We start from the raw sequence: 21501 nt of genomic DNA on the forward strand, positions 1-21501 counted from the left end.
GATCTTCCAGAGGGACCCCTTCGTACAAAGGGGCCCCCTCAATTCCGGCAACTGCGGTCTTGCCCCAGGCCGCAATTCCCCGCTCCTCCTGGGCCGTCAGTCACAGGGTAGTGACCTTGAAAAGGTTAGGAACCACTGTGCTAGGGGATTGCAAACGTATGCTCTGACAAGGCGGTGAGAAACTATAAAAAAAATCATATGGTTCGGGAGATACTGGGTGTTATTTTGTAGACCACAATAAAAACAAAATTTTCCAGTATTACGATATATCTCTGTCAAAAACTACGTGCCGAAACTAGGGATTGAACCAGGTACCTTTCAAATTTCAAATTCTGAAATTCATTATAAATCAAAGACAATCCTCTCATCTCGGTGTGATACAAGATGGCTGAATGCCAGCATCCTTTAAATTTTTTTTATGAAATGCTAACTTTAGAAAGATATTTTAGAGCACTTTCAAAGGGTTTTGAGGATTTTATCAATACACATCTTGGAGAGAGTTTCTTGATGGACAATTGGAGGCTGAGAAACTGCCAGAAAGTTATGATGGTTATTGAAAAAACAATTGTTTTACGAGATCACAATATCATTATGAAAATTATATATTAATTATTAAACTTATTGCAAGTCAATGCAAGTATTTGTCAAACCTGATGTGGATTGCGCAACGTGGAACTAGAGTGGAAGTAGAAAAAATAGCGTAAGGACTTCGTGGCTAAACGTTGTTAAAGACTCGATTGATTGACCGCTCGCAACGCTCGCTCTCAATCAAATCTCGTCTGTAATGTCCTCGTTTAGCCACTTGTTACTTAATATACTATTACACTTGAAATCTATATATATAAACGAAAGTCGTGTTAGTTACCTTGCTTAGAACTAAAGAACGGCTAATCCAATTTAGCTAAAAATTGGTGGCGAGGTAGCTTAGGGCCAGAAAAAGGTAATGGGATACTTTTTGAAGTGAAAACTTGTCTAAAAAGGCACTAAACGACATTAAAAAGAGACAAACATATTCGCATATATGGATTATCTTGCAGGAGAATAAAAGAACGCAAATACAAAATTTTCTATTATCCCCGTCTCCTCTTTGTGCGATGCTTTGTAGCTTCCCCCTAAGCATAGTCGTGCGTATGTTTGTACGTGTGGGTTGAAGTCGACCGGTTGTTGTTTTTGTTGGGAGATGGTTACTAGGATACTTTTTGAAGTGAAAACATCTTTAGAGGACACTAAACGACACTAAAAAGAAGCAAACATTATCGCTTATATGGTTTAGCCTGCGGGAGAAGAAGGGCACACAAATACAATGTTTTCTATTATCTCCGTCTCCCCTTTATGCGATGCTTCATAGCTTCCCCCTAAGCGTAGACGTGTGTGTGTGTTTGTACGAGTTGGTTAAAGTTGCCCGGTTGATGTGTTTTTTTGGATAAGATTTAGTAAGTGTAGGATACTTTTTTTAATACTTTTTGAAGTGAAAACTTCTTTGGAAGATACTAAACGAGTTTTCTCCGTCTCTTCTTTGTGCTATGCTTCGTAGCTTCCCCACTCAACATGCAGCGACCAAAACGATCAAATTTTATCCGACAAAACCGTAATGCAACTAGGATTCGAAGGATTGCGAATGAAAGGATTGAAGAAGAACAAAAAATTGCACGTGAAAAGCGCCGTGTTAGTATGACTCGACTTCGTGCTTCTCAATCACAAGAACGAAGCGAGGCGGAACAAAGTTTGCCGGGTCAGCTAGTTAAATCATAAAAAAGTAAAACATATTTTTTAAATAATTTTTTTTTATAATTTATCAACAGATATTATGTCATATATACTCCATTACTATATAGTATGTATGTTTAATTTCTGGTGTTCCATTTAATAATGCTGCTACTCGTAATTGAATCCGAGTCCTTGCGAGCGATTACACGATTACACAGTTACTTCGCCATTCAATTCTATGCACGATCACTTATCAATAGCCTGATTCAATAACACTAGCAGCCGATTTCAAATTGAACTCTTAAAATCTTTCCGAGATGTCGTTAGAATGTCCGTTATAACTAAAAATATTCCCGCGATCATATCGTTGTTTCAATGTTTTGTAAACATGGGCCATCGCAGCGGATTTTATCAACACACGTCCACTTTATCTCATTTCGCGCTTGTGACGTTAGGCAAAATTTAATTAAAATAATAAATGTAATGAATATGTGAATGAATCTACTACTTTATCATAAACTACCTCATCTTATGTGCTTTGAGAGATGAAATTTTAATTCATAAGAAAAAATGTGCAAGGGGGGTGGGGTGCTTGATGTGAACTTATTTCCACGCTTTTTGACAGTGAATATCTTCTTAACTAAAAGAGACAGCAACTAGAAAATTATAGATTAAGGAAGATTGAACAATTCTGGATCGAATGGAAATCAGGTTTCATAATTGGGGATAGTTCTAACCTGTGTTGGGGATACACATAGAAAATATTTACTTTTCCTAAAATGACGAAAATCTGGCCGTCACGGGCTCTTAGACTATAAACATTTTGATAGCTATTTCGATCATTACAGGTTTAATCATATGCTGATTGAATCATATGACGTTTACAAACTATAGAGTGATTTTTGAATGGTATTCAATCTCGTTATAAAACTATTGATATTTCATTGCTTTTAAAAAAGCAAAGAGTAATATGAAATTTATGCTAATGCTGGTTTAGTTGCCTATATTCTTACTTGAGTTCGAAAGCTTCCAAAGTTTATGGAGCATCATCAACGAAAAATAAATAGAAATATATTTGCAATTGCAATAATTTAATTGCCCATCAACTCTAATAATGCAAACGCCCTTTTTGCAAAACAAGTAATTTGTAGATATAAACTCCGTAACAGAAATTAAAACGTTTCATAATTTCATTATAACAAAAGAAACTTAACTTTTTTGCGTAGTAAACTAATAGTAATTTAATTTGTGGTAAATAACATTAACGGGCGTATTACTGCAAGAACTTAATTACAAAACAATCAACCACGCTAATTTGTTTAATTTATTAGCAAATCAGGCGTAATTATTACAAAAGCAATCGATGTTTTCATGCATCACAAGAAGGCAAACCGCAATAATCGTTGCGTTCGCATAGAGACGTATCGGCTATTATACTCGGACATGCTATGTACACCTTCTCCGTTTCTCCGTTTTCTCTCCCCGACCGTCGTGCGCACAACGCACGCTCACCGCACTTACCACCGTGCACCTTGGTAAGTAAAGTACACCTTCACTAGATCCGGTCTACGACGGAGCGACGTATTCGCCAACGGCCGCGAGCTCACGAGTTGCTCCGGCAAGAAACAAACGAATGCCATCAGTGTGTCTTTAGAAAGTGTTGTGTCCGGACGCGGCGCGGCACGGAATACAACAAACTTGCGGTATTTAATAAACTTAAAATCCACCAAAAACAAAGTGCATGGATTATATTTCTACATCTTAACATTGACATATTGATATTAAACGCAGTGGAATACGCATAATTAAATTGGACTAGTGTTTAGCCGTGAATTATCTCCAAATATCAACGCAATTTATTAAATTAAGGTAAGATTTGATATATTACAGATATTTCTATAAATGTAGTTGTTGATAAAACGATTGAAATGTTTCATTATGTAATAACTATTACTTTGCTGTTTCGTGCGCGTTGCAACGTGCGATATGTGATGTTAAATAATTATCGGTTGAGAATAGCGGTATCGGTTTCACTTTTCCTCTGGATCTTCTTCTTCTTCTTCGAAATATATTTATTTCTAGTAAAACATTAATACAATTCGGAAAAGGTAGATGTAGTTTGTAGCATTAAACAATTAAATAAATTGTGTGTACAATCCACACAACATTACAACATTTGTATTACTTGGATTCACGGATTCACATTCGTTTTCGTTTTCATTCCAGTTACCAGTTAGAAACTCTTTATTTCGAAAACAATCAACAGACAAAAAGATCACGAGTCATTGCATTGTTCTTGTTCTTTATCTTTTCTCAGCAATTAATGTAAGTCACTGGATAAAATGTGAACTAATTTGATAAAAAGATATAATTTATCACTTTTAGAGCAGAAAATGTTGAAATTATATTTAAAAAATACAAAAAATAAAAATTTTATTGTCATCATTTAATTTAACAGTTTTATTAAAATATCTATGCAAAGATGCAAATTAATTTGATGTATTAATTAAACAATTTGTTTGTTTTGTCTGTACGGTAAAAAATAGCATTCAATGTGGTTGATAGTTGGCGTAAGTCGTAATACTCGTAATAAAATGAAGTAATATCTCATTGAATAAACAATATATGCATATATTATGTATAACTGAATTTTCTTCGGCGAATGCGCCCAGTGCACACTAGTCTATTGCACATTGTGCGGCGTTATGCCGCAGGAATGCGATTGGTGGAATAGATGGAACGCAAGAATGAAGTTTCGAATGCATAAGAAACGCAACCAACGTACTTGCCTGCACCTCGTCGACCTTCTACGCTCCAGCAAGAGCGCGAAGGAGGATCGCATTGCTGCGGCTTCGAATTGCAACAATCTCGGGGGGAGATTCAAGACGCTGGTGTTTTAATTGCATGCGCAAAAGCGCGAACGGTAAACAGAAATTATTTTCCTTATTCTTGCAATGCAAACATTCTAAGCAGGATATTTATGCCGGTTATCCAGTTAAATCTGGCAAATGTCACGCGGTGTTTGGAAATTTTATTATCTACTTATGAATTTATGAGTATTTATGAGTATTAAAACTGTAATTAATCGAAGATGCTGCTTGCGGTGAGTGCACTCTTGAAGCACGACATGAAAAAAAACTCAACTATTCAAGCTGGTATTTAGTATGATTGCTTAACAAAAATTCTTTGATTTTGTTGCGCAATTAATGCCTACGTTCGGTGTGGAATCATGTAATACGAAATTCAAGATGAAACCAGTAATAAACATTTAACTGAGAATTAAATGCAGGATTATAATTTAATAAAAATTTCAAGTAAAACTTCAACTTGAACAGTTTTGTGCATTTTCAGAAACAAATTATATTTTTATCATAAAATCTTGGTTATGTCACTAAAAGGTACTACGTGTTGCCTAGTTTACCCACGTCGCCATATTTAAGATCAATATGTCATTTTAAGTAATCATGATTTGATGATTACATTTGTGCTCAATTTTATAATAACCGTGAATACATTTTCTCGCATTCCGTGCTAAATCGCCGTTGTGTCTCGAAGCAGCCTACAACAATTACCATTATTTCCAATTTCCAAGAATACAGCGATGATTTGCGTCAGTCTGCTACTTATAACACACAGATCGCCTAATACGTACCATCGAAGAAGTTATTGTGTTAAGGTTGATTGCCTCCTCTAATTTTATAATTATCATATGCTTTACTAGGTATTACACTGGAGGCAACGATCGCAAAGTATTATTGTAGTGTTGAGATGTGCAGTGTGCTTCCATGAGGCTGACGATTACCTTCAATGTCCTTAGGCGATTGTTATTAGTTTCTGTCTTTGATCAAAACGTAGGTTACCAGCCATGTACAATTGTTATTATTAGTAATGAAGCGGCAAAGACTTTATTACACATTGTAGTAATTTAATAATAATCATATTGATATGTTGACGATAATATATGCATTCACATTCCATAGTTGAAATGTTTCCTGATGCATAAACAGTAATGCAGTAATCAATGATTAATCATAATTTGGAATATAAAAAGAAATGGCGAAGAAGCTATTTATAATTCTGAGTCAGTCTAATCATAATGCATTTGTTGTCGGATACATTCATGGCTTTTGTTTGGTGTGGTATGTTGGAAATTTACAATTTTTTATAGATACAAAAAGGTTTTTCAATTAGTTACATATCGTGTATGTATTTAAAAGTGTTTTGAACATTACTTAATGACTTTACTAATTTGGTTATTAACCAAAGGTCAAAATTTAGTGCGTCATTAAAATGTTTTGTGCTAGTTGCCAAATACTAAGAGAAAAACATTACCTTCATAATAATTGTTAGGTTTTTATACGTGGATGATATTTTTATTAATAACTAGAATGAAAACCTGACGATCCTGTTTTTTTGCTTTATTTTAGATGTTATATTGGTTGCCTACTATAATTTTTTATAAGGAAGATTAGAATTTGTGTTCTATGTGTACCTATTTATTAATTGAATAGTGATTGAATAAGTGAAATATGTAGAAAAAAACAAATTTATCACTAACCAAACCAAAAATACACCAATTTATACATTATTACATCCATAAATATTATTTACGTCAAATTATCAACGTCAATACAAGCAAAAAAAGAAACACTTTAAATTAAACTAAAAAACATGTAATATTATATTTATTGTAAATTTAAGTCTAGAAAATAACATTCACATGTAAGCGCCCATGTAATCCTTACGCAACAACAGATAACTGTGCAACAAAGCCGAAAAGCATCCGATTCTCAACTTGGCTGCTATTATTCTAATTTATTTGTTGTGCTAGCGAAGCAATTTACGCGCTCGTAGCACGTACGAAATGTGAAATTGCAAAGCTCGATTCGCGCGTATTCTCAATATTCTCATCGCGCCTTCAGTGCGGTTGGTTTTTAGCGGGCCACAACGTAAGTTCTAACTTGCTTACACGTATTTTACCTACCGAGAGAAATACTCGAACTATTAAGCCGCAAACGCCGAGTGGAAAGCAAAGTTCTCATCGTTTTCCCGCATTCTCAAATATATTATGCACGCAATGAAATGCTACTTCAATTTGGAAGTAGAAGAAAGATATTACGTTCGCAGGCAATTTGCACTTTTCACACTTTTATATTGAACTAGCTGTTGCCCGCTGTTTTCCCCACACTTTTCACTAAAAAAATATATTTTTTTTACTTTCTTGGACCAATAATGTGTCATTTCTATCAAGAGGATGGCTAATTTTATTTAAAGAAATAAAAAAGCTAATAATGCACATTAGCGTCATATCGGATTGAATTATTTAGCTATATCAATAATTTAATTTTAATCCCAAATTTAACTTTTTTTAACTTATAATTTTTGATATTTTAATAGTTATTCTGCTATTCTAGGCAAAGGCAAATCCAAAAATTCATAAATTATCAAAATCGGTCCAGTAGTTCTTGAGTTATAAACGTTGTAAATAACACGAGTTTCTTTTATATAGATAAATAGCGCTCATTGAACTTCCACTCATACTCGTATTTTCTACGGGGTAAAAACTAATTGGTAATTAATTTTCCTTATTGCTTTTAGTCATGCCAAAGCATATGTAGACAATAAAATAAACAAACGTATTTTAACGAGCCTCAAATAATCCTTAACGGATTATTTTACATAGATTTTTTTTTTGCTTTGCGCCTGCGTTTAATTAAAACTGTCCTGTCGTTTAATTGTGCTTATCCTACATGTCACGACATGTGGTGTGATTTTAAGCGCATCGCTGAGGTGAGTGATCACATGATCACATTAGTACGAACTGTAAATGTAAATTTATTATAAAAGATGTGCACTGGAAGGAAAATTACGATAACTGTATATTATAGAGCATAATCCAGTATAATCACAAAAAAATGTCACCAGGAATGACTTAAATTAACATTTAACGTAAATGTAGGCAACCTATTCAACGTTAAACATTCTAGTTTAAGATTTCTATATTTGAATCTGGGGCAAGTATTTCTAGTGTAATTAATTACAGTGTATTAAAAGTAAGATTTTTATTTTACACATCAATCATTAAGAGTATCCTTGTGCGTAATTTTTGGTAAAATCTGCTTTGCTTGTCTATTTTGAATAATAGCGAGAGTTCATTTAAAGTCGTGTACTCGACGTTTTTATTACACTCACCGAGCACTTATTAAATTCGAATTAAGTACTCGCAAGATTCGCACAAATTTCTTTTTAAATATACACCGTAGAAAATCAGAACGGACAGAGCTGTGCTTTATCAGTATACCTGTATGAATATCTATTACAAGGACACTTTACTTAAACATCTTCTTTTGATGAAGAGTTTAGATTGACTTTTATTAGTGCTAAAATTAGCTAATAAAATTTCACTCTTTTTTATGACATCGCAGTAAAATTTTCATTTGGACATTGCGTCGATTTCCAAAATGTTTTCTATTTACGCCTTTGGCATTCAACTCGGATCGATTCTTTCCGTTTTCTCTTTTCTTCCTGAATGTACTTTTTTATCATTCATTTTGTGAAGATAGTTCTTTAATTCCTCGTCGGCATGCTGCTTTCATATTGCTATATTTGTCGAAAAAAGTTGAAAAGTATTCGAGGAAGCATTTCTTTTCGCGATAAACGGCATACCTTAGTTGTTAATACGTAAGCGCAGCGAGCAGGAAATTATCCAACATCTGCAGGTGTGCGTACGCAGACAGACGTCGGCGACGACGACGAACTTGTTTAATTCTTTTAAGCGTTATTTGCGCCATGCTTTGCATTCAGATTGAATGTGCGGATAGAGAAGTCTGGGACTGTGCGTGTCATGTGTGTTTTGTCTACGACACTACGATTTTAGTAGAGTTTGCGTCAAGTGGAGTAGAGAATGTAGGTGAAAACGGTTTCATTTTGTTTTGTTAGTTGCGTAGTGTTAGGTATTTAACAAATATTTACGTTTCAGAAGCATGAGCAGTGCTAAATGTTGATATAAAACTTAGTAACAGTTATTAACGAGTATTTAAAATATGTATTTTGGGTTGCCTACTCGTATCTAACATTCACACTAAAACGAAATCTCTGCTAATTTTTAAAATTAAAATTAAAAAGTATTATTTGTCTTCTTTATATATAATACACACATTTACTAATATGATGACATACCGGATTGGTGTTGTACGATTTCCAAAACATATTCCCACCATGAACAACAGCGAATTAAGGAGTGGCATCGACGATTTGGGTGTTCCGGTCTCGAAAGCCAAAAATAACGAATGAAAGTTTATTTAAACATATTTACATACGGTTTTATAGATGAGTCAACCATTAAATATTTTTACTTAAAATTAAATGAACCTAATTTATAAAATCTGATTTATAATTCTGATTATAATCGAAATAACTTTATAACATCAGGAAGTTATAAAATGTTTATATTAAATATTGCAACAAAATTTTTCAAATTTATGCTTTGATGAGCTTGATTTCTAAAAGTGCATAACAATCCATTTACTTTAATTTAATTACAAAATTTCTAATGTCTTCACTGTCGTATCATTTGTAATCATTTGGAAGCAATAAAATGTTTACAACTTGAACGCTATCAATTTACGTTTTATGCTTTAATAAGTACAATGCCAACAAATCAGTTTTACAAATTGAAATAATAACACACCGTAACTGAAGATTGAAAACTTAAAACAATGAGGCCGTTGTGCGGTAGCTGCGGCCGGACGGACGGACATGTTCGATCGGATGGCGATGGCAAATAAAGCAGGGCCCATTCAAGTTTCAGACGGTTTATAATTGCGCAACGCATGTGAAAGTAGTCGTCTTGTAGTCGCGGCTTATAGAAACTGAACTGCCGACGATATCAAGCCATTCATACGCAAGAGAGGAACTCAACCAGTGCCTAGATTCGGTTGGTCTATTACGCATTTCGTGGAGAAAACGAAATATTTTCAAAACGGAATTTACAATCGTTTGCATTTACGAGTGAAATGGTACAAAAGTTCACAAAATAACTTGCATAGCCAAATAAAGTTGATTTTATCTTAGTTTTTGTGGGTTTTTTATTTTCTGAAATTATTTTATATTAGATAACACATAACTCTTTTATATTTTGTTATTATTTCTCACGTATTTTGGCTTTATTACAATTTATTTCATTCTTTTCTTATTATTATTTGAAATCATCTAAGTTTTTGTTCATTTTTAGCTTCTGAGGTTGTTTTATATCATATATTTTAGTATTTTTTCACAGTTTGAAATTATTTGTTACTTTTTTTGATTTTATTAAAATGTTAGCCTTTGCCCGCGACTTCGTCCCGGTAGTGTTTAATAAAAATGTAGTTCGTGTTTACGCCATCTTAAATTCAATAATTTAATGAAAATGAAAAATGAAAAGGGCTGTTTTTAGGTGCTTCCCTGCAATTATTCGAATTTTTCTCGCCGTAAAAACCATCATTGGACCTTAACGAACATTTTAAAAATGAATTGGCCAAATTGGTCTAGACGTTGTTGAGTTATGCGCTTACCAACCGATTTTGCGATTCATTTTTATATTATAGATATTTGATACTCGCTTTGCATGAGAATAATTAGCAAATATTTAATATTTAAAGTCCAAACTGTGTAACGTGTCTTCATATTTATTTACTATTGTTGAATTATTTCCGAACAGATGTTTTTCGTGAACTTTAAACAAATAACTGAATTTTAACGTCTTCTTAATTCGTAAATGTAATACACACACACACACACACACACACAATTATCTATATAAACTTTCTCAGGCACACAGTCCACATTTTTCTTAAGTTTTGGAAGTTTAGATGAGAAAACGTAAAAATAGGTATTATTTATTCATTATTAATAATAATATACCTTAAAAGTAGCAATTTATAAATCACCTTTCCCGAAATATTCTCAAATTATGATTATTTTAATAAATGCTGCCTCATCCGGTTGAAAAACTTGTTTCCGAAGATTATATAACTCGCAATAAATTGCAATTCTTCTTGTAATCACGCAATTTCGCATACTTGAAGAACCGCATGCACCGACATAATAAATAATTCGAGATGCGACGCCAGGTGAAATTCTCCATACGCGCGTGCAAATTGTAAATTTCAATAATGTGTTGTAATACAATATGTAACTGTTTAAAAATTCCGCGCAATCCACGATCGATTTAGACATATTGGGCATTGTTGATACTTTCTAGCATAAATACGCGTGTAAAGTATTAATACGTATGAATTATGTAATGATTTGTTCGAGGATTTGCTTATTCATGCGTGTTTTGCATATTCGTATAAAAAAATTAGATTAACATTTTAATTATGTGCGCAATAATTATCATGCGTGCAGAACACGCTAATTTAAATTATATTTATTTATTTATTTATGCGTTGATTAATTGCACGCATTTTTAAAATTGTTGCACATCTTTCACGTTATTATACAAAGTGTTAGAAATTTTATTTATATTTGTCTCTGATTCTAGATATTACTAAAATTAGTTTGTGCTATTTGTAACTCTCTGTAAAAATTGCATATTCAGTTATAATTGGCGGAATTAATTATGCAAGTGGATGCAATAATTACGGAAATATTAAGATTAATCATTGCTGATATGAGTTTGTTACCTACATTATTATGGATGTTTTTCTTGGTCTTGACTTGGCTGTGCGTTTGAATTCAGATGTTTGAATAATGGTGCTTTAATAATGTGGTACGGATATGAATGAAATGTATAATAGTGTAATAATATAACAACAATATTATAGTAATGAGTACACACAAAAACAAAGCTGCATTGTTTAAATTTATGTTGTTTTGTTTTTATTCTTTCCGAAATTGAGTAATTTACTAAATCTATCATGGTATTTCTGTGTAGCACAGATTTTATCGGGGAATATAAATAGGATATTTTAGTTTTTGTTGAAAATGTAAGTTAATTTGACATTTATTTTGCCGTTGAAAGTAATAGTTATCCTAAATATAACACGGCTCAACAAAAAAAATTTTATTTTTTGCCTAAAGTTTATTTTATGATTTTTGGGTTAATTATGCGCAACAACTACCAGCGAATACCTCATTTTGGTATAAAGTTTGCTTTTGTGATACCTGTAGTAATAATACTCATTTTCAAATCTACTATATAAAAATAAGACGGCTTTTCCTTCCTGTCGCTATAACTCCAGAACGCACCAACCGATTTTCACGGTTTTGCATTTGTTGGATAGGTCTCGGGCTCAGAGAGATATATAACAAAGAAAATGGTAGAAAAATTCGAATAGAAAAGCGGGAAAGCACCAGGGAAAGCACCTGAAGGAACAGGGAAAACATTTGTCATTTCATTGATTTTGTTATTGTAGAAATTACTCGTTATTATTTCTACATGTTAGGTTGGTATCGAGGAGAGAAAAGATTTGATGAAACAATTCGTTAAACAGTTTGGCAATACCTCAGAAGCTTTTACTTATTTGAAAAATTTTTTTCCCAAGTTATCTGAAGCAAAAGTTAAAGCTGGAATTTTTGTTGGTCCGCAAATTAGGCAAATTTACGCCGATGAAAAATTTTCAAAATTGCTGAATCACACCCAAAAAGCAAGTTGGAACAGTTTTAAAGTAGTAGTAACTGGATTCTTAGGAAATAACAAAGCTAAAACTACGAAAAATTAGTTGAAAACATGTTGAAAAATTTTAAGGCCATGGGATGTCTTGCTGGATGTCTTTGAAAGTACATTTGCTTCATCCGCACTTAGATAAGTTCAAAAATAACATGGGGCATATTCCGAAGAGCAAGGAGAACGTTTTCATCAGGACATCATGCACTTCAAACAACGATATCAAGGCCAATATAATGAAAATATGATGGGAGACTATATCTGGGGTTTATTGAGAGAAAACAGTTATGATCATAAAAAAAAGGGCAAAAATGTACACTTTAAACTATTTTTCACTTTTTTATAAGTTATTTTAATAGTAAAAATTCATGCAAATGATAAATTAATTTATTTGTATAGTTCTATCCTTAATTAATAATATAAATTTTATTATTGTGTGTCAGTTTGTTTGTGATGCTGAAGCAATTTTGATCAAATTTAGTATAGAAATACTTTTGATCAAAGAAAATCATGCAGGCCACTTTTTGTTGCAAAAATTTAACTTGCAGGGTGTAGAATAAGGGACGAAAGTTGATATGAATAATTCAAACCGAAATAACGCTAAATTCAATTTTTAAATTAAACTAAAATTAAAATTGGTATATGTATTGGTGTTGCCGGCACATATAAGGTCCAAAAAACCAAGAACGAAGTTGTAGGCAAAAGGGTCAAGTACTTAACGCGAGTATGCAACCAATAATAGTACTTTTATTTGTTAATCGTTGTCGTATTAATGAATTAGGAGAATAAAAGAGGTAAAAAATAATGTAATTGAACAGTTTACAGATAATTTGACGTTTTCTAAATCAAAGTTTTATTATTTCCAGTATTTTACTAATAACGAAAAATGTTTGTTAGTAATTAAAATTAGCTAAAATTGATTTTACTTTTATCGTCTTTTTACGACTCGTCTAGTCGTAAAATCACTTTTTTCTTCCGATTTTAATTGCAAACTTGTAAATCAGCTTATATTCTATGCGTCGACATGTTCGCGTGAGCATCTAATGAATCATATCTACCTTCGACTCACCTTGATTCATTCACATTCACGTACGAACACGAAATCGAAATTGAAATCGGAATTTAAATAAAAGTAAACATTTGATTTCGTAGTCGGCATAAAAGCCGCATTTAATTATACCCGGTCAATGTCGAATTTAGCTGTACCTGTTAGAAATAACAACAAAATTTTAACATTCGCCGCAAAGAGTTAGGTCGCGGTCATCTTGAGCAAAACGTGCGAGGCATATCGAAGGTTCTACACCACATAAAAATTCCCATCGATGGTGCATATAATATTTCATTCATCATTCAACTGTCCACGTTTCGTAACATGGAGTGGCAACTCTATGTCTCTATGTGATCATTATGTGGTACAACATCGGATGGAAAGGTAACGAGCGGAAAATCGATTTATAAAAACGAATTGCGTGCATCACAAGATCATCCATCGTAAGAAGGCAAGGAGGAGATTCAAGGCGAAGTTTATTTATAGCGAAATGCAACGAACGTAACAAATGCATGTTTTTAATTGGCCAGCATGCGAACAATGCAATTAATTTACCCATTTCTAGACGAATATACCAGCATGATAATAAATCTTTTCAATTGCTCTTGATTCTTTATGGAAGAGGCAATTTTGTGATTTAATTAAATTAATTTTATGGTTTTCTTGATTACTATTCAATTAATTCAATTTAATTTAATGCATTTGTGTTGTAATACAGCAAATCCTTAATGAATTGAGGTTTTTCGTGCAAGAACTTAGACATTTAATATTATAGTTAATATATTTTTGTAAAAATCGTAATAATAGGTCATATTATTTGCAGATATCTTTAATCAGATTCAAAATTTTATTTTAAAGAAAAGAGAAGAGCTAAAAATTCATTTTAGCATTATATTAGAATGATTTGTGTAACTTTGACTATGATGAGACTTTTATTTCTTATTATACCCTCGTAAATTTATATTTTAGCGATAAAAAGTAGCCCATTTGCTATTTTGATGAATAATCTATAACATTGTGAAGTTTCATCAATATTGGTCCAGTCATTTTTGCGTAAAAGCGTTACAAACAAACAAAGTCACATTTAAGTACTCTCTTTTATAATATTAGTTAGGATTGTGTTCAATGTGGCCAAGCGTCAAGCAAAACAATAATATATGGCATCATAGCACTAAACATCAACAACAGAATTTATTTTTAGACATTTCTTGGTTATGTAGTGACAAACAGTTGGGGCAGCTTTATGTTTTTAATTTATTTGCAAGGAACATCTTTAAACCCTTGAAGAGGCGTGAATAATTCGCTCGGAACAAATAACCATTTGCAATTTCCGCTGAGGTTATACTTTTTTATGATTTTTTCTTCGACGTTCCTCTTTTGTATGAGCAGTTAGTGCATGCATATTAAATATTAACAGGTAAATAAGGTACCTGAAATAATTAGTCACTTTTTATGTTACTTAGAATATGCATCAGTAAAGTTCAACACTTTTTTGCAAACAATAATTATTACTAAATGCATATACTTGTTATTCGTAAAATAAATGTTACTAATGGAAAACTAAACTGAGACTATCTCATTAGTATTTTATAACTTATTTTATAAATAACTTTGACGGCATAATAAATCACTGCCTCTGCTTTTCGCAGTATTATTTCAACGAACAAAACATTCATCTACCCACAATCCATTAAATGATTAGATGTAAATTGAAAGACATAAACAAATTTGAAACAAATCTTTGACTTTAAATCTATGTACATACATCAGTACAAGACCATTGAGAGTGCGAAGAATTTAGGCCACTGAAATAGCAGCAATATTTACATTCCAAAACACGCTAAAACACTTTTAACTTATTAAGTTAATTTGAAAATTAGTCATTATAATGGGCACATATTAAGCGAAGAGGATACAAATAGTTTCGAAACATGAAAACACGTCTTGGACCATAAAAAAAAACTCAAAACAAGTCGAGTCTCTAAGGTGACATTTTTAAGGCGTGAATCACGTGCTTGTTCGGATTGGAAACTAGTCGACACTAACTCGAAATTTATTCACGGATGCTGATGATATTCAATCGGCGGCAAAGATATTCAAAGACGCTAGAGATGAGCCTTGACTTTCTACGCGGAAATTCTCCGAAGGCGATGTCAGGCTGCATAAACTGAGCAATAATAAGAAAATGTTTATTACTGCGTGGAATTTTACGCTTTTTCAATTTGTACAATACTCAATTTGCTAAATGGTTAAACACGACGCACGCGGCGATGATACTGTATTACGTAATTGCACGTTTAATAACTTGCTGTGCGCGTAGCTGCAATTATTAATATTCGAGTGTTTTCTATTTAATCAAGTAAGCGTGCGCGCAAGCGGCCTAGACAAACAAATTTCTCTTATTTCAATAGATACCAAATGCCAGGACTGTAGTGCACGTATTAATATTCATGTTTATTCAAGCAATCATATTATTTAAGTGGATATCACTTTAGTTTCGTTAAAAATTCATATAATTATATTGGAAAGTCGCATTTTAAGTCAATAGCAATAAATTATATTTAATTACTGATGTCAGGACCTATTTTCTAGGTTATGTCTTTGGAAATATCAATATTTGACTTGCCGTAAAAGTTCTGAACATAGAAAACGTAAAAAATTTAATTTTCAGTAACACATATCTTTTGATTAATATTTTGAACAAATTTACACGTACATTAATCATCGTAATTAAATTTACCTGCTCGCTTTGTTGTGCAGCTTTCTAAAATCTGAATCAATTCATAAAAATGCGTTGAATATCACTTCATGAAAATACAATCATTTAGCCGGCATGCAAAACAAGCATATTTTTACGTAAGCGCGTTTAAATTTCTTCTTTGACTGCGGCTTTTCTATTTGGTATTATAATTACGCGCGATTAACAGGTGCGCACCAGGTTCGACACTTTCTTTTATTAAACGGCGTCGCAGGCGGTGTACTTGACCGACAAATGTTCAATTACAAACGCGTCGAGTGAAAGAAAATCGTAAAAATGACACCGCTGCGAAATCTTCATTCTCATACTTTCGATTACACTCCATTATCTTACGAAAATTATGTGTAAACTGTGAAACAATAGGCGCCGATGCGAAGAATCGTGCGGTGGTAAACAAATGAATGAGTAATAATCGTAAAAAAACGGCACGTTGTGCGTACAATCAAGGAAGCCGCCGACATTTTTTTGTTTTTGCAGAACAAAACACTAATTTGTATACTGGACGTGTTTACAATCATTTTCCTCGCAGCGCGCTTTCTTCGCGCGTTGTTCTCGGCATGTCGGCGCTGCAATTGAACGGTTTACTTTGTGATATTGTAATTTAATCTTTCTCAGCGTGTAGTTGTAAAAATGCGCAATTGAAATCCTATCTGAAAGTCAGTCCAATTTTATGACCCAAGTGTAGAAACCGCAACTTGTTAGAGAGTGTCGGATTAAACACATTTTTTTCATCTTATTACAAATTGGATTATTTTTTAAGTGGTTTGGCATTGCTTTTGATTTAAATCAGCACGAGCGCAGACAGCACGTCATCAATTTGATTTGACGGGAAAATGTTAATTGAACACTGGTTAGCGGTTTGTGTGAATTGAACTTAAAATATTTTTATCCAATTCACGCGATAATTATTACTTTGGCAGCGTTGGATTTTGAGGCGGGTTTTATGAGAGGGAAATTGCTCAAATGCGGATGTTGGCAAATGGTGCCATTAATATCGATGAAAAACGGTGAAAGAGGCGCTTAATTTGCATTTTAATTGCCGCAATTTGTAACAAGTGTGTAACGAATACCTGCGTGGATTTTTGCGCTCCTTTCGACATTTGGTAACGATTTCTAACGCAACCACAGCACTAATTTATATTTCTTTCTACTTAATCTTAATAAATGTCAAGTGTAAACTGCGTAACCAATTTGGTTTTTAACGTTCTCGTTTTGCGGTATCATAACTCAAGAGTTAATCATTGTAGAAATTTGAAAGATATATTATTAAATACTAGCTTTTGCCAGTGACTTCGTCCCGGTAGTGTTTAATAAAAATGTAATTCGTGTTTACTCTCTTGTTCTAGACATAGTTGTGTCAATTCTATCAATAAGATTTGCAATTTTATTTTAAAGAAATTAATTGTATAAAGAATTGCTAATAATGCACTTCAGCGCGCCATCTCAAATTCAACTATTTAACTATAACTATGATTGAATCTCAATGCTAACTTTTATCCTATAAAAATGACTGTCTTTAGAGTTTTCCCGGCAAATATTCGAATTTTTCTCGCCGTAAAACCATCCTTGGACTTTAGCGAACATTTAAAAAAATAATTGGCCAAATTGGTCTAGGCGATGTTGAGTTATGCGCTTACCAACAGATTTTACGATTCATTTTATATTATAGAAGATTATTAAGCAGAAATATAGCAAAAATATATAGATCTCAAAATTGACTGTGTAAATTGTAATTTTTAATTAAAATTTAATTATTCAGATAATCTATGTTACAACAATTAATTTTAAATTTTTGTAATGCAAATAATTAAATAGAGATTCAACTTCGCGCAAAAATCAAAGAATTTATGTTCATTAAAATACGTTCAAGAGAAAAATATTTATGTTTGCGTCTATTAATTAAATTAAAATTTTCTAATCGTCATCGAACGGTATTTTAATCAGCAAATGTACATTTCATAAATTCCATTCGGTACACTCAACATTTGCATCATTTCGTATACATATTCCCCACGGCAAATATCATCATCGTGTTCTGATGCGGTATGACTGCATGCTCGCATACACATAATCATCATCCTCTTGCGGTATGCGATTTCCGCATACTTCACGTGACCGTCCTCTATTTACAACACACGGCGCGCATTTACTACGCGAACACGGTTAGCGCCGCGTGGGACTTGTTCACTTGAACAGCAACACCAACGCCGTCTTGGCAGGAACACTGCTTATGTGAGGTTAGAATGTTAGATCATATTGGAAGTTGGAAGATCACCAGCATCACACCTGAAGCACTCATACGACGAACGAAGAGCGCGCAACTAAAGACTTTCACTAGGCAGTTACCGTGAACCGTAGGATTTAGATCTTTCGATGGTGGCGGTAAATTTACCGTGAAACACACACGCGTATGCATATTATTTATGATTTGAATTCGTTGTGTTGCGTTCCAGGTTTCAAGTTCCAACGATCCGTTCGCTTTATTATCATTTATCTTGTTATGTGACACGTACAGCCTTTGGTACTGGTATATTGCTAAATAAATAAAAATCTGTGACACACCTGTAAGCGCTAATAATTTATTTTTATATATAGGATGTTAATAAAATATAAAATTACATTCCATGTACAATGGGTTGCATACGATTAAAAATCCTACGATTTGACTTAACCGTATTCACAAACCACACAAATCTCAGCATAATTCATTGCATAATTTTATATTTACGAGAAAATCATCCGTAAGAATCGTAAACATGCACACAACTTGATAATTATTACCTGTAATTATTCAGTATGTTGACGTCCAACATACAAATCGCAATCAATGATCTTTCATTTGCTGTATGAAGCAAGAGCTATCAACGTAATTATTGCTCAAATCTCCTCGCGATGAATTTCGCTTCTTGACCGAATGGTTTTTCGAATGAAATATGTAGGTACAAATATTTTATCATTCAATCAACAATAAAGCCAACGCATGAGCAAGCGCGAGCATTAAATTAATAGGAAATTATTTAAACGTCGGTGTTTTATGTGTGGATATTCGAATATTGCGAGGCATATATGAAATATGAAAGCCGCTCCTTTAAACACCTGTACATTACGAGTATGTAACATACCACGGCGATTTCACAGCTACTCATTTGCTCAATCTACAATTTTCTAATAATATTAACAATGAATGGTATTATGAATTTTTAATTATGGCCTATCGATTATTTATTGAAATGTTACGAAATTTAAAACAAGAAAACAGGTATTTATCTGATGTTACAACGAAACAGGTGAATTTTTGTATATTATAAAGAAAATTTAATTAATTACGACAATAAACGACTACTACTTGGATATTGCAGTGTGAAGATAATAATATGCACGCTGCATGGCCTCCGGTTGTATCACATGCTTCGAAGGCAATTAACCTGAAAATAATTGTGAAATTTCATAACTAGGTTGGTAAGGCTGTAGTACCTCCGTGCAGATATCTGCAATCTCACTTTGGAAACCGGTGGAAGTGCGATTGGAAAGTAATCGCAAAGTTCGAATTTTTGTTTTTTGCCAATCAAGTAACAGTTGCCGTTTTCGTTAATTTTCTTGTCCTTGACACGTGACAGATGACAGTTTTCTAACCTATAAACATGTTTTACAGCTCCATCTATACTTTTTCAACTGAATTCTTCTTGAAAACCTAATATTGCAAAGATGGGTGTGTGCAAAATGAACCATGACAAGAATTTCGCTACGGATTTTATGCAAATCTTGTCGAAGTGACACAGTTTCAAGAGTTATAATTAAACAACGAAATCGCACCAGCAAATACCACCTGAAGTTCTTACAGAGTTCTTACACATCCAAAAGACAACTCCAACCATTGCATATCTAAATCTAAATAGAAATATCTATATAACATAATAAATCATTGTAATTGGGTTGAAAAAAGTTCTGATAGGTACTAACTTCACAGTACTAACCTAAGAAGTACTAGCTCGTTTTGATTACAGCCATAAAACATGTTATAATATTACACTTGAATGAACTTTAGTGTCGGCGGCCGAAGAATTCGTCGTTTTTGCCCATGCGGACACTCCGCGACCGCAAAGGCACGAGATGAAGCGTCGAGAAGAAAAACTCGACCGCATAAAGTCATTTTCGTGCGGCCGGCGCGTTTTACCACTTCAGGTGTATCACGAGCGTGTGTGTGCGTGGGGAAAGTTGCTTATTTCATAAGTATTATACGCGCACCGCGTTAATCATATAATTTATTCACATTCCGCGGGCTAAATTTCGCTCTGTCGTGTGATACCTGCGTCATAAGCTATAATCGAGACATATGCGCGGTGAAATTAAATCTTTTCATGTTTTTGACAAATAAAACAGTTCTACAGGTGCAGGAAAACACAAAACAAATCTAAAATCTACATAAGTTAAGCTAAGTAAAAAAACATATTGCAAAATATCCTAATATGTACATTCTACTATCACCAAATAAATCTACACATTAAAACATGGCTAAACATGGTATTGCATTATAACCTGTGTTGGTAATGAAAATGTAAACAACAAAGAAGCAGTTTGTTTTGTTTAAGACAGGTAGTTAATTTACAAATGTGTATTTGTTGCAACGTCACACGCCGAGCGCAACAGCAGGACGCTTTTTAACTTTTTATTAACTTTGTCGGTCGCCGCCAGCCGTCGAACGAAAACAAAAATCGGTCGACAGATAAACGCGCAAAAAAAAACTGGTGCTTTCGACAGGTTTTTCGGTTGATAGGTACGCGAAAGCGAATTAAGGTCGCCCGCCGTCTTGTCTTATTGATCTACATTTCAACTTCCAGTTAACGACATGAATGTGTGTATTCGTATTCAAGCCAAGGTTCGACAGAAAACTAAAATAAATTTATAAACAAGAGACAATTATTGACACGGTCAAATGTCGTCGGCGCAAATTTGTCTGAAGGAGACACGGCCTTGTGTGTGATTTAATTGGTTTTGACATTTTAGTTTCCTATGCCTTGCAACGGCTAGTACCTGATGAAAGTTGACATTATTGAATAATTATCCGAAAGTTTGGAAAAAACTATCACACTACAACAACTGTGGTGTTGATAGGCAACCAACACTACAACTGAGAGAGTAATAAATGGTTTACTATAACCTAAAATGTCATTCTATGCACGAGAAAGACATAATTTCGTCACTTGCTGCAAGATGATGACTATGATGAGTAATGCGCATGCAAAAATGGTGGATTTGCAAGAATTGCAAGATATGAGTGTGAACATCACAAATCTAAGGCAATCTAAAGCAATCGCGCTGATTAGGAAACGTTCGAGTTCT

The 21501-nt window shown here is 33.4% G+C and overlaps 1 protein-coding gene across 1 annotated transcript in view; it reads left to right on the forward strand.

Moving 5' to 3' along the window:
- Window positions 1-3237: 3237 nt before the first annotated feature.
- The window catches only part of LOC135799467 (uncharacterized), a 31238-nt gene continuing 12974 nt past the window's right edge, over window positions 3238-21501 (forward strand). Inside the window, 1 exon segment of the mRNA XM_065312589.1 lies at window positions 3238-3576. The gene's annotated coding sequence lies outside the window, so the exon portion shown is untranslated.

This window comes from Atheta coriaria, unplaced genomic scaffold, assembly GCF_025399875.1.
Source record: "Atheta coriaria isolate IRGN ID8LTWV9N9 unplaced genomic scaffold, Caltech_Dcor_3.1 hic_scaffold_9_pilon, whole genome shotgun sequence".
NCBI lineage: Eukaryota > Metazoa > Arthropoda > Insecta > Coleoptera > Staphylinidae > Dalotia > Dalotia coriaria.